Source organism: Anastrepha ludens, chromosome 3 (genome assembly GCF_028408465.1).
Source record: "Anastrepha ludens isolate Willacy chromosome 3, idAnaLude1.1, whole genome shotgun sequence".
Taxonomy (NCBI): Eukaryota; Metazoa; Arthropoda; class Insecta; order Diptera; family Tephritidae; genus Anastrepha; species Anastrepha ludens.
Window position 1 is genome coordinate 133,143,637 of NC_071499.1, and position 15,261 is coordinate 133,158,897.

Consider the following 15,261-nt stretch of genomic DNA (forward strand, 5'->3'; position numbering starts at 1 on the left):
GTATGACAAAAAACTGCAGGTCGAGCTTTTGGCACTCCTTTAAGAAATAGTTTGGATTAGATAGTAATCGTTTGAAGAGCCCGACTCATTATCATTTTTGGCCTATACAATAGACATGAATAATGCCCAGGTTGCGTGTCATTTGCTCTTTGAATGGCTCCTTAAAATATGTATGTATATTGCCAGCGTGGCTGACAAATTCGGATATTGCACGGTTATGTGCTGAAGCCATGTACCAGCTGTCGTTTATTTACGCATTCGAAATGAATACATTCCTACCACATGCGTACCACTGTATTTACTTACATATATAAAAGTAAGTATCACTCGTTTTCTCTGTTGGCCTTGACACACTAAACGCAAAGATATACGGGGAAGTACATAACCCTTAATGCAGTGTACATACTCGTATATATGTAGATATTTTCATACATAAGCTAAGAAAACTGAAGCACTCTCATTTACGTAAATAAATACATATGCGTAAATCGACGCATATATAATACTTGTGTCTGGTGTATTCCAGGTTTTATGGTTTAGTTTAATCCATTTATTTAGCGTCGAAATTTTGTTTGTGATATATTCTGAGCGATATGAAATATCGCGGATATTTTTGGCTTCAAATAAGCTTTGTATGGCTTCATACATTGAAAACAACTAAACAAGGCGAATATCCTTGCCACTAAGACGCAGTTTTGTATATATTATAGGACCCCGCTGGTGTAATTTGAGATGAGTATAATTTAAGATTAATTGAATCAATCTTACTGTACTATACGAGAACGAGCGTTGTGGTAGATTAACTAGTTAGAAAATGTCTTCGGAATAAACTACGATACTAAAATAAAGTGTTTAGCAAATAAAGGTTAATGTGTTAATTCTGATATACAACGTAGTGTAACGCATGGCTCTAATTCTTGGGGGGTGATAATGTTTTTAAGAAAGTTACAACATAAATAAATCTCTTAGTAAAACGAGTTTTATTTAATTTATAGCATTTTTACATGCCTACTTCTGCTTCGTATTTCTTCTCTTTCATTTGATATTGCTTCTCATATTTTTTCAATCCTCTTTAGAGGTAAGTACTTAAGTATTAGTTTCCTATAATGAATTCATAATATGTGGGGTGGGTGTTTTTATACAGACACTGCGTATATTCATTTGTATGTGCGGTTAGTTTCGAGTCCATGCCAACAGCGCCTCAAAGTCTCGAGTACCCTTCTCATTGCCGCCCGAGTGTCAAGTTGTATGCTACACAAACGCACGCGTCTACGCAATGGAAGCCGCTCAAATAAGGACATGCAGAAAAAGGAAAATGGTAAAGTAATACAAATAATAATACCATAAAAGACGGAACAAGAAAATGTGGAGAATTCGAACTTTACGCGTTGTTCATGAGTTAATTGGAATTCGAAATCGAAAAAAGTTTTGTAAACGCGGCTCGAGAAAAAATCGAAAAAAGTTTTGCAAACTCTATGTAGCAGCTAGTACAAATAATGAATATATTAACTTTTTTTATAACAGGTTGGAAAACATGGATGCGCAAGTGATATGATAAGTATGATGTATTTTATACGTAAAATAGTACGGATTTTTTTTTATATGAATACATATGTATGTATAATATGTATAAGCAGTTGATTTGCATACGCCATTTCTGCTTCTATGATATTTTCGGTTGTCAATTACAGCTTTTTATTAGACGTGTTTCTAGGTTTCGCATGCTTTTTAGTTCTTTTATCATGAATTGTGTGATAATAATTAATTTTGATTGACTTTGTTTACATGAAAGTAATCGAGTGAGCGGCCGTCGTAGCCGAATGGGTTGGTGCGTGATTAACATTCGGAATTCACAGAGAGAACGTTGGTTCGAATCTCGGTGAAACACCAAAATTAAGAAAAATATTTTTCTAATAGCGGTCGCCCCTTGGCAGGCAATGGCAAACCTTCGAGTGTATTTCTGCCACGAAAAAGCTCCTCATAAAAATATCTGCCGTTCGGAGTCGGCTTGAAACTGTAGGTCCCTCCATTTGTGGAACAACGTCAAGGCGCACACAACAAATAGGCGGAGGAGCTCGGCCAAACACCCAAAAAGGGTGTACGCGCCAATTATACCTATGTATAACTATATATATATCGAGTGAGTAGGGGGTCGAATTTTTCGCCCGCACGCCACTGCTTATTGTTATGTATACGCCCTGACAACAGGGCTGAATGATGAATAAAACGGGAGAGAATGGTTTTTCGGCTTTATAATCGTCCCTCTATTTAAATGTTACATCCTTTAACTGTCCATATTTGAGTCCATCATAACTGATATGTATATATATGTATGTATTATAATTAGAAAATGCAAAAACTGTGGCTGGAAAATTATTTGATGCAGTTAAATTACTTAGAACCAACAATTGTCTTTTGTATATTTTTACGGGTATATTAAAGCTAGAAAGTAGTTGATTTTCGATCGTGTGGCACGAGTTTCTAGTCGTTACTATTAATTGCTACGGCGTTTAAGGGTCCTCCCCAAGCTTCTCCCATTTACCTTCGTCTATAGCCAGAACATTTTGTGAGATTTATGATTACATTTATGGTTTCTTTTTTTTATGACCGCCATCACCTTTGCCATCAGCGCAAAGCGGCATGAGACACGTTTACTGATGACATTGTTGCATTGACGCATCACACGCTACGTACGCCAGTATAGCAGTGCACCGCTGCAGCGTTGCGCAACAACAGCTGCGGCAGCCACGACGCTTCCGCCAATGCCATTGCTCATGTCGCCGCTGCGTTTTTAGCGAGCTGCACGCTGTTACAGCTACTGCTGTTGCTCCATTGTATTTGCCGGCCATAAAATTCATAGAGCTTTCATGCATCCTTTGACATTGAATTAACTATAATTTTCTGCATCTCGTCACCCCGCCTCAGTTCTTTTACATTAGTTTTTCCCACTCGCATTTGTACAAATATCGTAATAAACATTTGAGTGCTCCCCACCTCCGTATGCATGATGTGTTTTCTCTCTGTACGAGCACATGTGTGTTTATGTGTGCACATGGGAAAAACACATATGCATGAGCGTAATTAGACGAAATGCTAGTAAAATTTAAATTCAGCTGCACCGTAACGCTCAAAGCAACACCGCCACCATGTACACCGTATTGCGACTATGAGCAATTGCAAAAACAACACTTACAAAAATGAAAACAACTAGAAACAATGAGCAACTTTGTTATAGTTGTTGAGTGCATTTCTTATTTTTATTTTTACTTTTCAATTTCATTTTGAATTCTTTTAATGTGTTGTTATATTTGAGCCATAAAATCAACTTGTGGTATATTTGTACATATGTATGTAAACATGCATATTTGAGTCATAGCTTTTCTTTTCATTTAAGTGGGTTATTTAGAAGTTCATGCCGCTTACACGCCCTACAAACTTCCTCTGTTAGTGTGCAGAACGTTGAAACTAATTTTATTGCAAATTAGTTTGATTCGTCGACTAATTGTAAACGGAGTCTTATTTCTTTTAATAAAACCTCCTACGAAAATGTGGAGTGGCCTTGCAAGCGGCATAGTGTCAACCATAACCTCGATTGAAGCCCAACTTGTGTAGTTGAGTATTAGTGTAGTTTATGTGTGTTTGCTTTTAGCAATGTATATTTATCCAGAAAGCTTCATGTTCGTAAAAGCTTTATAACGCGTGTGGCATTTATAAACTTTTAAGACGAACCACTACAGGGAAAACTCGGTCATAAACTGAGAAAGTGTGTAGAATTGCTACTACAATACATGTTTTTGTAACTGAGTGAATGCGTATTGGGCATATTTCTTGTAGCATTACTTGTTTACCAACTATATAAATTCTCATGCTTATCGTGGATAGAATTCATTGGGCTCCACAACACTATTTAATTGAAACATCACAACGAACACACTATCTTCGTTTGACCAACTCAGTATCTGCTATTGACTTTTTCTCATTGTAGCGCTTCGAGATGCATCAATTAAGACAGAATTTGACCCATCATCGACCTTTCTGAATGTGTGCCAGAAGTGAGTGTAACTGCTTCATTCATTTTTAAACCTATCGAGTTTTTTGTTATAATCAATGTCGAGCTGTTGTCCCACTGACAGTTGACTTGCTTTTGGTATTCGTAAAATTGGCAATGGCAATGTTTTGCATTTCTTTAAGTGTTGTCGTTGCAATTGCTATCTATCGTTTAGATATATTCTCACTTGAATATTTTTCTTTCATTATTGGTTGGTTTTTGGTTTGTGTCAGTCGGTTGTTTCAATTACGTTAGCAATTGTAGATCGTGCCTCAGTGCTTAAGTGTGGCGCTTTAGGAATTTAATTCATTCAAATTATGGTGAATGAGTAGGAGCTGCAAATAAAAGATAAATACAACATTATTTACTCACTCGCGGACTCTCCGACTCGCCGTTGCCCATTTCTTTTAATGAAATGAATGAAATTTCGTTTGGCTTTTTCTTCTCTATTAAATGGTAATACATTTTGTTTAACTATTGACTGACGTTTGTATTACACTTAGAGAGCTTACATTTGATTGTTATGTGGTCACTGAAAGTGTTGTTGGGGTTAGTAATGTATTACATTTGTGTGATGCCAAGGAATTTCAGTTGATTCTAGCCATAGAATGTCGGACAAAGTTCATTCAGTTAGTTGTTTGTGTGCACCTTAGTAGCGATTGAGTTTTTTATCAAACCGAAATGTGAGAAAACCGTGCCAATGCGTTTCATATTCACGCTCAACGTTCTTTATACGACTTTTTCACACTTTGCGTCAGTGCCTTTGTATGTTTTTTTCTTTAATATCCCAACATCACAATTTACCCGATTTTGCTGGTATTAGAGTGATCAAACGTCGAATGTGAGCGTATGTGGGATTGTACATATGTGTGTGAGTGAGGCAACCGTAATTGGTATGCACAGCACAATAGGCCGCATCAATTAGCGCTACAATGAATTAACGCCAAATATTAATAATTACAATTTATTTAGCTTTAATACTACACAATGGCTAAAATTCGGTATGTTGTTAAGCAAACTTTGCTACCGCTTTGCACCTTCGTTCTCCGCATAAATACAGCTAATTTATTTCAGGCAAACAAAAACACGGCAAGCATTTGTAACTCATTTATACTTGTATTCGTATTTACAAGTTAATATTTGTGAATCATTGGGCTTTGTTTTTTAATGTTCGGGCGACCTAACAAAACTGGCAAAATTAAAAGTCCTTATTGTTTTGTTTTATTTCTATATTTCTTATTCTGTATATCTAACTACCTAACTACATACGTATATTTACTTTATTCAAATTGTTGTTTACTATGATAGCAAATAGTTAACAGCGTTTGTCTTGCTAAATATTAATCAACCTTCCATTCGTATATACTCGTATGTATTCCTTTTTAATTAATTTCGAATTGGATTTTTCTATATATAAATATACTTATATATACTTGTGTTTTAGGGTATTTAATTAACAATTACGAAAGATGATAGAATATTAATAAGCAAAGTTTTTAACTAACCGAATGCCAAACTAATCAGAATTTTTTTAAATTAATGCAAATCTTAAGAAGATATAACTTGCTTCAGGAAGCTAATCTACACAGGAAAATTTCAGAATAATATAAATTAGACTATGCCGAGCCATAACAAATAAGAAAATATTTTTCTTTAAGTCGGGGCTTTGTTTATTCAATCAAAGCAAACAGTTGATTTTGATGGTTCGGAAACAGTTCGGCAAGGTAGGGCATATATTGACATAAACTGGTGGTGTGTGCCTAATATGTTGGTTGCGTCTCGCGTAAAACATTACTTACAATCCGCCATATTTGCATAAAGCAATATGTAAATTTTGTGGCTCCATTCCAGTCTTTCGCTCTTTGTACAATAGGAAATGAAGAGGTGGATAAGCTCTAAACTTACATAGAAACATTAGAATAGCCATAAAGAAATAGATTCATTTATGGAATGCAAGTGGCAGATATAGCATTCACATATTCGACCCACGACTGTCCATTATTGTTCGATACCATTTTTGAAGGCGACAGGCAACGTCATAAAAACAAAAAACAAATTAAAAAAATTAGCGAACAAACTTGTGATCACTGCTTGCAGCTAGCTTGGTTAGAAATCGACTAGTCCTTAACTGGTGTGTGAATTTGAAATGAAACTAGTTTTTTTCATTCCATTTTCGATGCAAAGTGTTAATTGCTTTGCTTACGTTAAGTCCATTCGCATCAATGTTATATACCATATAGTTAAAAAAAAATTTTATACTTACAACAAAATAATTTTCTATACCCATCAATATATCAAATAAAAAAAATATTTATTTCATTTGTACGACATTTAGGCTATGTCTTACCTGGTGAGAAAAAATTAGGTAATTACTTTTTCTCTGCAATGTATAATGATTATATAGTGATTGTCGATGCTTTGCTTATTTATTCGTCGTTTACATTTGACCTGTACGGCACATATACATTCTTTGAAAAAGTAAAGCTTTAATAATAAATAATACTTTTAAGATATTTTATTTTTGAATACAACCCTAATAACATTTAGAAAAGAGAAAAAACTCCCAACTAACGGAAAGATATGTTCCACTTGGGAAAGAGAAGAAATAAAGTTGTATTTTTGGAAGCGAGATTTTAACCCCAGACTATTTGACATACATATATTTAAATATGTTAAGCAATCAAATATTCGAATACGATTTACATATGTATATGCATAAATATATACAATAGTAAATCAGATTTAACACGCATTGTATTAAATTCAAATATCAATGCCCAAAGCAACTGTAATCCAAACTTAATTTCAGTGTTGCGATGTGCAAAGCTTTGGAGCTTTTCATAACCCACTCTGACAGGGCTGTGTTGTTCTATCAATGCTTGCTTGTTTTTCAATTATTCTAATACGGGATTCGAATTAAAATACAAATTAAAATCGACAGTTTAAAACCGCAATAAACAAGCAAACAAAAAACAGAAATAGAAGTCACAGCATAGCAACGGAAAACAATTGCGAAGCGGCGGGAATAACAACAATGCAAAGTAGTTATGTTGCTCTCAGCAATATATGCAAGTAGACTAGTGTATAGAAATTGCAGTAAAGTATATTAAAACAAGTGCAGCAGAATTAAAATACCACAGGTATAGTTATGACTTAAAAACGCACTATTTCAGTGCAAAAGCTTTATTTACAAAAAAAAATGTGTGAAAAGACAGTATTAGAAATTATGGATTGCACACCCGCCGGGCGATAGGCATTAGACGGACTTCAAAGCTACGACAGCTGGTATTACATTCAACTTTATGCATGTATAGTATGTATGTATGTACATATGCATAAGTAGTGATAATTAGCCCACGAATTTACGCATATTAAAATTGACGCCCGGCATACACGCAGACGCATGAGCTACTATGTTGGAAAGCAGCGGGCAAACGTTGGAAAAACGTAATAAAACGCTGCGCCACAATTTGCGTTACATTAATTAGACGCCCATTAGTCGCCCCGTTCCTCTTGTGCCCTACTTCATTTGGAATCTTTTGTAGACTATGCGTGAGTGTAACCATATACGCATACATATGTATATGTATGTTGCTGGATTTGGGTGTGGTCAGAGCCGGCTTATTTAATGTTTCGGGCTGAGAGTTTGAGAGGGCCAAAGCCGAAAAGCGTAATAGAGTACAGGGACTTGGATAGGCTCGATTCTCACCGGATTTCCGTGTATGCGAGTGCACCCACCATATCTAATTAAATAGCTGTTCCACTTAGACCACCAGCATTTGCTTATTTTTCCTTTTGCTTGTCATTCATCAGCTAAGTTACATTGTGGCAGTCTAGGCTACTACTTTTCTTGTTATTGCAGTTTCGCCTTATATAATAACACCTAATAACTATGTTTATTTGGGTATGTGTGTATGTGTGCAAGCTTCTCGTATTATATACTAGTGCCTGCCAAAATTTCCATATATTGTGCAAACTAACGTACACAACAAAAAAGTTTACCTCTACGAACAACTGCATATTGCAACTTTAAAAACTTCCTTCGGCTTTATTGTACAGTGTATATTCTCTGCGCTTATCTCTAGTTTTTTGGCAAAGCACACACATTCGATTGTTGAAAATTCATTCAACGAAAAGTAATAATGGCAGTGCTGGTCCGGAAATGGTCACCCACCCACGTGTAATTGACGCAAGAGTCGATTTAAACTGCATTTATGTGATTGGCAAATTGATACACCGACTGAAGAAGTGAATGAATTGGTGCTTGAGTGCGCCTACCGCAATCAATGAATGAATGACTTGTATGTAGCGTGGGCAACGCTGGCGACGACTGCAACTTGCATACACTATTTTTGTAAACTGTTTTTCTATGTGTTTATTCTCTGCAGTTCATAGAAGTGAGTGTTTCTCTGTACCCACGCATAATTCGCTCTGCTCACTCCGGATAAGCACCACCCACACCGCACCTGCATACATGTAAACCGACGACACTGTTGTCATTGCCATTGTTGTTGCCCTTGTTTCTACTTACTCGCGAAACAAGAAATAGAGACACATATGTATATAGTCGCTTAATAGCATTTACATATATAGTAATAATAATGTACCCCTATACGAACTCGGTTGACAATGTTTACATGCATAGAAAATAATACTCATGTCTTATTTATACGGTTGTTGTTTTGTCTTTCATCACCACCTGTTGGGGGCACACGTACGCTTGCAATCCAATGCATTTAGCTGAAGTTTGTCGGTTTTCATGGTAGCTGCCCATCTGAATGTCTGCACTAGTCAGCTGATATATGTTTACGAAAACGTAGGGGAAAGATGAACAGAAATTTGTTAAGAAATGGGGGAATGAAAAAGTTAACTAATGGGAACCTATTGAGATCATTTTAGATAGAATTTTTTTTAAATACATACATATGTAAACTCCTAAAAATATCATCACAACTTTTCTTGAAAGCAACAACTTGTCACGCACTGCCTCTGAATAATAAATTGTAAGAACGAAATAGAATTAACGCATTAAAAATAATTCATGTAGACAAACCAATGTTGTGTCAGTGATTTATTGTTATCACATTTAAATTGTGCCGCATAAAATATTTCAATGCCTTCATTAAATATAAAACGTACCCAGTGTAGAAAACCAGTGATTGCAAACTGATGCGCTTTTAGGAAATTTGGACTTTATCAAAAAATTTACAATTTTCACTAGATGGATTCGCGTTGAAAACAATAGTGCTAATCGTGGAGTAGGAATTGGTCTAACTACGGCATAGAAGCTATAATAAAAAATATATTTATATACATCTTTGCACATAATATGTAGTAGAAAGAAAGCAGTATTTTCCAAATAGCCAAAGTGATGCCGTAACTGAATGGTCTTGTGCGTAACAATTATTCGGTTGGGCGCGGGTTCGAAAACCACTAGGGGTATGAAACACTATATGATAAAAAGTTTTCTTTCTACCTTTCGTTAGGCAATGGCAAAGTCCGAGTGCATGCTATTAACAAGCTTCTCATGAAGATATAATCAGCCGTTCGGAGGCGGCGAAAAATTGTAGGGCCCTCTATTTATAGAAATATATCAAGACGAACACCAAAAATTGTAGGAGGATTTCGGCCAAATACCCAACAAAGGATGTACGTGCCAATTACATGTGCATATGTATATTTTCCAAGCACTAATTAATAACCAAACGAATCGTTGAAAAATTCATATAATACTTTTTGGGTCCCATATAATATAAGTATTTATATATAAAATATTACCAAATATCACGTGGTTTTTTAAGAGCTATAGGAAAGTTTTTCAAAAAAACACACGTAAAATTCAGAAAAATGCATGCAATTTTTATTTAAATCTTAGTGCAATTTTGGTATACTCTTTTCAATGTTTCGGCCGGTATCTCACATATAAATGCTTTAATGTTGTCTTCCAATGCGTTAATTGAAGCAGGTTTGTCTGAATAGACATGAGCTTTAACATATCCCCACAAAAAATAATCTAAAGGCGTTATATTGCACGGCCTGGGTGGCCAATTGACAGGTCCCGAACGTGAAATAAAATGTTCACCGAACTCTCAACAAGCCCATTGTTCCGCGTGCTGTGTGGCATGTGGCACCGTCTTGCTGAAACCACATGTCATGCAAGTCAAGCTATTGCATTTTGGGCAAAAAAAAGTAGGTTTCATTTCACGGTAGCGCTCACCATTCACAGTTACGTTACGATTCGCAGCATCTTTGAAGCAGTACGGTCCAATGATACCTCCAGCTCTTGCAATTCTTCTGGCTGATCTTCACTCCAAAATCGACAATTCTGCTTATTTACGTACCCATTGATCCAAAAATGAGCTTCGTCGCTCAACACAATTTTTCGATAAAAAAATGGATCTTAAACTTTCTTAACAGAACACGCATTTTTATAATAAAATTCAATGATTTGCAAGCGTTGTTCGTTTGTAAGACGATTCATGGTTAAATTATAGACCACACTGAAGATGTTTGACAGTGAAACAAAACACGAAACGTGCGTCAGCTGTTTAAGCCAAATGTTTGTAAAGATAATAGCTAAAAAATCGCCCGATATATATACATATTCATATAACTTCATATATATACATATTCATAAAACTGGCTTTGATCTGTCTGATTCGCGTTTTAAAAAACAAAACGTCGAAGTTACAGGTCATCGTCGATATTGTGGGATCAACCCTAGTCGTCTTTTACCAGCACTTGAACATAAAGCTGTGAAAACTAACACGAAAAAGTTTTTAGTATAAACAAATTCGCACTCATGCGTGACTTGTTAATTACGGAAAAAATAAAAACAAAAATGTAAAGCAATTTCAGCAGCTTTTGATGGCTTTTAACACATTGAATCACAACGACCTTGGCACCACACTCCGCGCAAAATTAGCAAGGGCAACATCAAGGTCGCAAGCGATTTTCCTGGGCATGAATCTTAAAAAGTGTTTCCAAAATTATATTAGAATATCAGTAGAAATGTAATCAAAACGTAATATAGTGCCATTTTATGTGTTACTGTTTTCAGTGTTTAGTAATTTTCGCAATGCAACCGCAGCTCATTTAATGATTAATTGACCCATTCTCTCAATTCGAGTAGAACCATGCGACGCAATGATGCTTTAGAAATATTTTTATTTTGCAGTTACTGGCAGGAGAACTTTGAAAAAGTTTCACACACCTTTTTCAATGTAGCAATATCATATTTAGAGTTACTTTTGCAGTTTTGCTCTAGTACTTCCACACATAAAGCACATTATCTTGCTCTAAGGGACACAAAACTACTTGCTAGGATTGCGAATTAAATGTTATGCAACAACTAAAGTTTTTGGACACTCGTATACTCTAGTTGAGTGAACTGAGTAAAAGCGTATGTTATGTGATGCATAGTGTTGGAAAGAAAAAATGTTCTATGGAGCATGCTCTTTGGGAAAATAAACAAGACTATTATTTATTTTTTTATTACTATAATATTTTTCAATAACTAAATATATTTACCCAACTTTACTTTACCAAATAAATAATTGCTGTAATGATTATCGCATGTTCTATTTATTAAATTTCAATTAAGCAAATATTTACTGCACAAATTTAAATTCCGTTTATCGTAGCCGCTTATGTTAGTTACGGGAACAGATGTTATGAATAATAGCGAAAGTGGTAGGTATTAGAAGAGAAGAACTGGAATTTCCATACTGCTTATATGTATCTGGATGAGCTCATGCTAAGACACATACACATGTATCTACGAGTAACAATTAGTTTAAATACATAATAATGGTATTTTCAATCATATTTGAACATACCTTAAATTCATTTGAAATATGCAGAATGATTGAGTGAAACCAAGATTAATCTGGAAATTAAACTTAAATGTTAGCATACACATTTACATTTCATCAGGTAGAAGTCGCTACAGCGGTGCGGCAATAAGCGAAGTGCTCAATCACATCCTAAGAAGAAATGAAATTACGTAGTTACTTTCAATTATTTATAGGAATATTTTTAAGAACAATAATTTTTCCGACCACATAGAAAAAGTATCGCAAATAACATTTTGAAGCTTAACGCAGAACATAAAGATAAGTATAACATAACATTGTTGGACATAAAACAATTAAAGTTTAATGCGACTGTTGCCAACTTAAGCAACCCTTAAAAATTTACGAAATAGAGCAACTCTGCGCGAAATTATCACTTGTCATTATAACTTAGCTTTACTCTTTTATTTCGTTCATTTCATATTTATCGGTGCTCGCGGACACATATAAGACCAAATTGAAAGAAATAAAAAAAAAGAGTGGAAACTAAGGTAAATAAAAACTGAAATATAATTAAATTATGAATTGTAAAAATATGTAAAAACTAAAATAATAAAATAAATACCTTTACCGGTTTTTTAAAGCTTCAATCAAAGAAGCTATTGAAAATTAGAATCCTTTTATTTTTTGCAACAAAATCTTTTAAAAACCTTATTAAATGATGGCGCAACTAAACGGTGCTCCAGCAACACTAAACACAATGGCTGAAGAAGTTGTAGTGTAAAATGATTGTGAGTATAACCTCACTAATCCTGCACCGCCTGCAGATCAAAATTTACAAATAAATCTTGATGGCGACGGTGGCATTCTCAGCGCACCACACGTTAATCCATAGCAGAAAAAACAGCTCCGTTTACAGCAACTAGAAGAGACCATGCGTTTAAGAGAAGGGTATTTGCGGGAAAAATTTCGCATTTTAAACGCAGAAGATGCGGACGAGGAAATAGATATTGTCAACGAAGGCCCATGTGTTATTGGCTCCACCAAAATGTGTGGAACTAATGTGAGCGGTAACAAAGCATTTTCTCCTACTCCACTGCAGCCTGTACAAAATAACAGAACTAACATACTTATGTCAAGCGCGTGAGGTACCGGTACATACAGTTATGCAGTCACCACGTCAGCCGTCGACGTGGACTGCGGCATAGCGTAGTCAGGCGCTACATGCAGACTGCAACGGTAATTCACCAAACATATTTACAACGTTCACAGCACCAACAAGTACAGCACGTTCGCCCAATCAGGTATTCACAACTCAATCAGCCGACTTTGCAGTTTGCAGCGTGGCAATGTGTGCCAAAAGACTTGCCGGTATTTAGCGGTGACCCCCAATAGTGGCATATTTTTGTTAGTGCATATGAACAGAGCACGCAAATGGCTGGTTACTCTCATCATGAGAATTTAGTTCGCCTTCAAAAATGTCTACGTGGTAAGGCTAGGGAGGTCGTGCGCAATTTACTGGTATTACGGGAGATGGTACCTGATATTATAAATACGCTCAGAATGTATTTTCGACGCCCTGAGCAAATACTTAGAGTACTTATTGATAGGGCGCGTCAATTACCATCGCCTAAGGGTAAACTTGATCTACTCATTTGCATTTGCTATCAAGAATATAGTAGCAATAATTCATGCAAGCAAAGTAAGCGGTTACCTCAACAGCCCATTACTATTGCAGAATTCATTGGAAGCTCTCTCAGGAGTCAAAACTGGGAAATTTATTCAACTGGCATGAATAACCCTTGCTTGGAAGATTTTTCTACCTGGTTGTCCACATTGGCTGAAGCAGCTTGCCGTGTTACGAATCCGGCATCACTCTGAGAAAAACGTAACAAGCGTGAAGCTCATTTGCATACGCATAAATCTGATGCCGTTTTAAAACAATACGAATAAACCAAATCCATGCCCAGATGCGCAGTGTGTAATAACCCGCATAAGGTTCCTCAGTGTGACCGGTTTAAAACACTCACTATGAATGATGAGATGGGGCTTTGTTAAGAGGAAAAATCTATGCCGCCAGTGTTTGGGAACACACTCTCGCCACCGAAGAAATAAAACAATATCCATATACGCGTTTATGGATGATGGATATACACTGACACTTATAGATCAAACACTTGCAGATGAATTGGGTGAGGCTGGCGTTCACGATCCTCTATGCATTCACTGGACTGGAGATATAAACCGATATGAAGCTGGTTCGCAACGACTCGATTTACGAATTTCAGGTAATATTCAAGGTGCGAAAATATATCTACTCCGAGGTGTTTATACGGTTAGTAGCTTAAATATGTCATCATCAACATTGATTGCTGACCAATAGAAAATAAAATATGCACATTTAAAAGTCATTCCCTTGCCAAACTTTATCGACATAGTTCCTAAGCTAATTATTGGTGTAAATAACCCCAATTTGATAATGGCACAGAAGGTACGCGAAGGTGTATGGCAAGATCCCGTAGGGGCGAAAACCAGATTAGGGTGGACAATTTTTAGTGGCGGTAATAATCAGAGTAAAGGTAACGGAATAAACTTACACAAATGCGACTGTGAGAGCGATAACAACCTGCATGAACTCGTAAAGTCTTTCATGTTGAACGAAAACATTGGAATTTCAGTGCCAAAGGTAAATCCAGTTTCAATGGAAGATCAACGAGCCATAAAAATTTTGCGTAACTGCAAATTGGCAAAAAATGTTCGGGATGTTCACTTTTTTAGATCGGGTATTAAAATCGCTGTCCATCTACCATACCGTTCAGAGTTCCATCTTGCCTGCCAAAGTGTGAGCGTTTGAACTCTAATATCGGAGAAACGTGGTACTGGGATTCCTGTGTTTTTTGCCTCTCATCTCCGTTTGCGCTCTTATGCTAGAATATCTATAGGGATGGTTCCGCTGATAACTAACACTGTTCTGTATGACGAAGCCACTCTGAGAGCGCAGGTGCGTTGCACAAATTTTTTTTTTTTTGTCGGGACAACTAGCAAGTGCAGCACTCAGACATTAATTGAGTCCATTGTACTACACTTGGATTCCCTATTAATTTTCTTTAAATCTACCCGATCTCCGAAGAAATCTGAGTAGATCTTGTGGTGCCAAGGAGCCAAGATGGTCGCTTCTTAACACATCAGTGCCAAAGACCTCAAACCTGATTCGAGCGAAGGCGGGGCAGACACTCAGGAAGTGGTCCGCCGTCTCATCCTCCTCTTCACAAGCTGGGCAGAGTACACTGTCTGAGATGCCCAACCTTTCCATGTGCTTTGCCCACAGAAAGTGGCCCGTCATCAGTCCTACCAGCCGTCTGCACTCCCCTCTGCTTAATGACAGAAGGGTTTGCGGCAGTCGATCGGACATGACAGGTA

General features: G+C 36.4%; 1 protein-coding gene across 5 annotated transcripts in view; it reads right to left on the reverse strand.

Moving 5' to 3' along the window:
• The window catches only part of LOC128859373 (activating transcription factor 3), a 52,081-nt gene that overhangs the window by 18,661 nt on the left and 18,159 nt on the right, over positions 1-15,261 (reverse strand). For 2 of the 5 annotated variants that reach the window (XM_054096361.1, XM_054096359.1), the window contains exon 2: positions 11,887-12,033. The exons of the other annotated variants lie outside the window; for them this stretch is intronic. The gene's annotated coding sequence lies outside the window, so the exon portion shown is untranslated. The remainder of the gene's footprint in view (positions 1-11,886; positions 12,034-15,261) is intronic. 5 annotated transcript variants of the gene reach the window in all.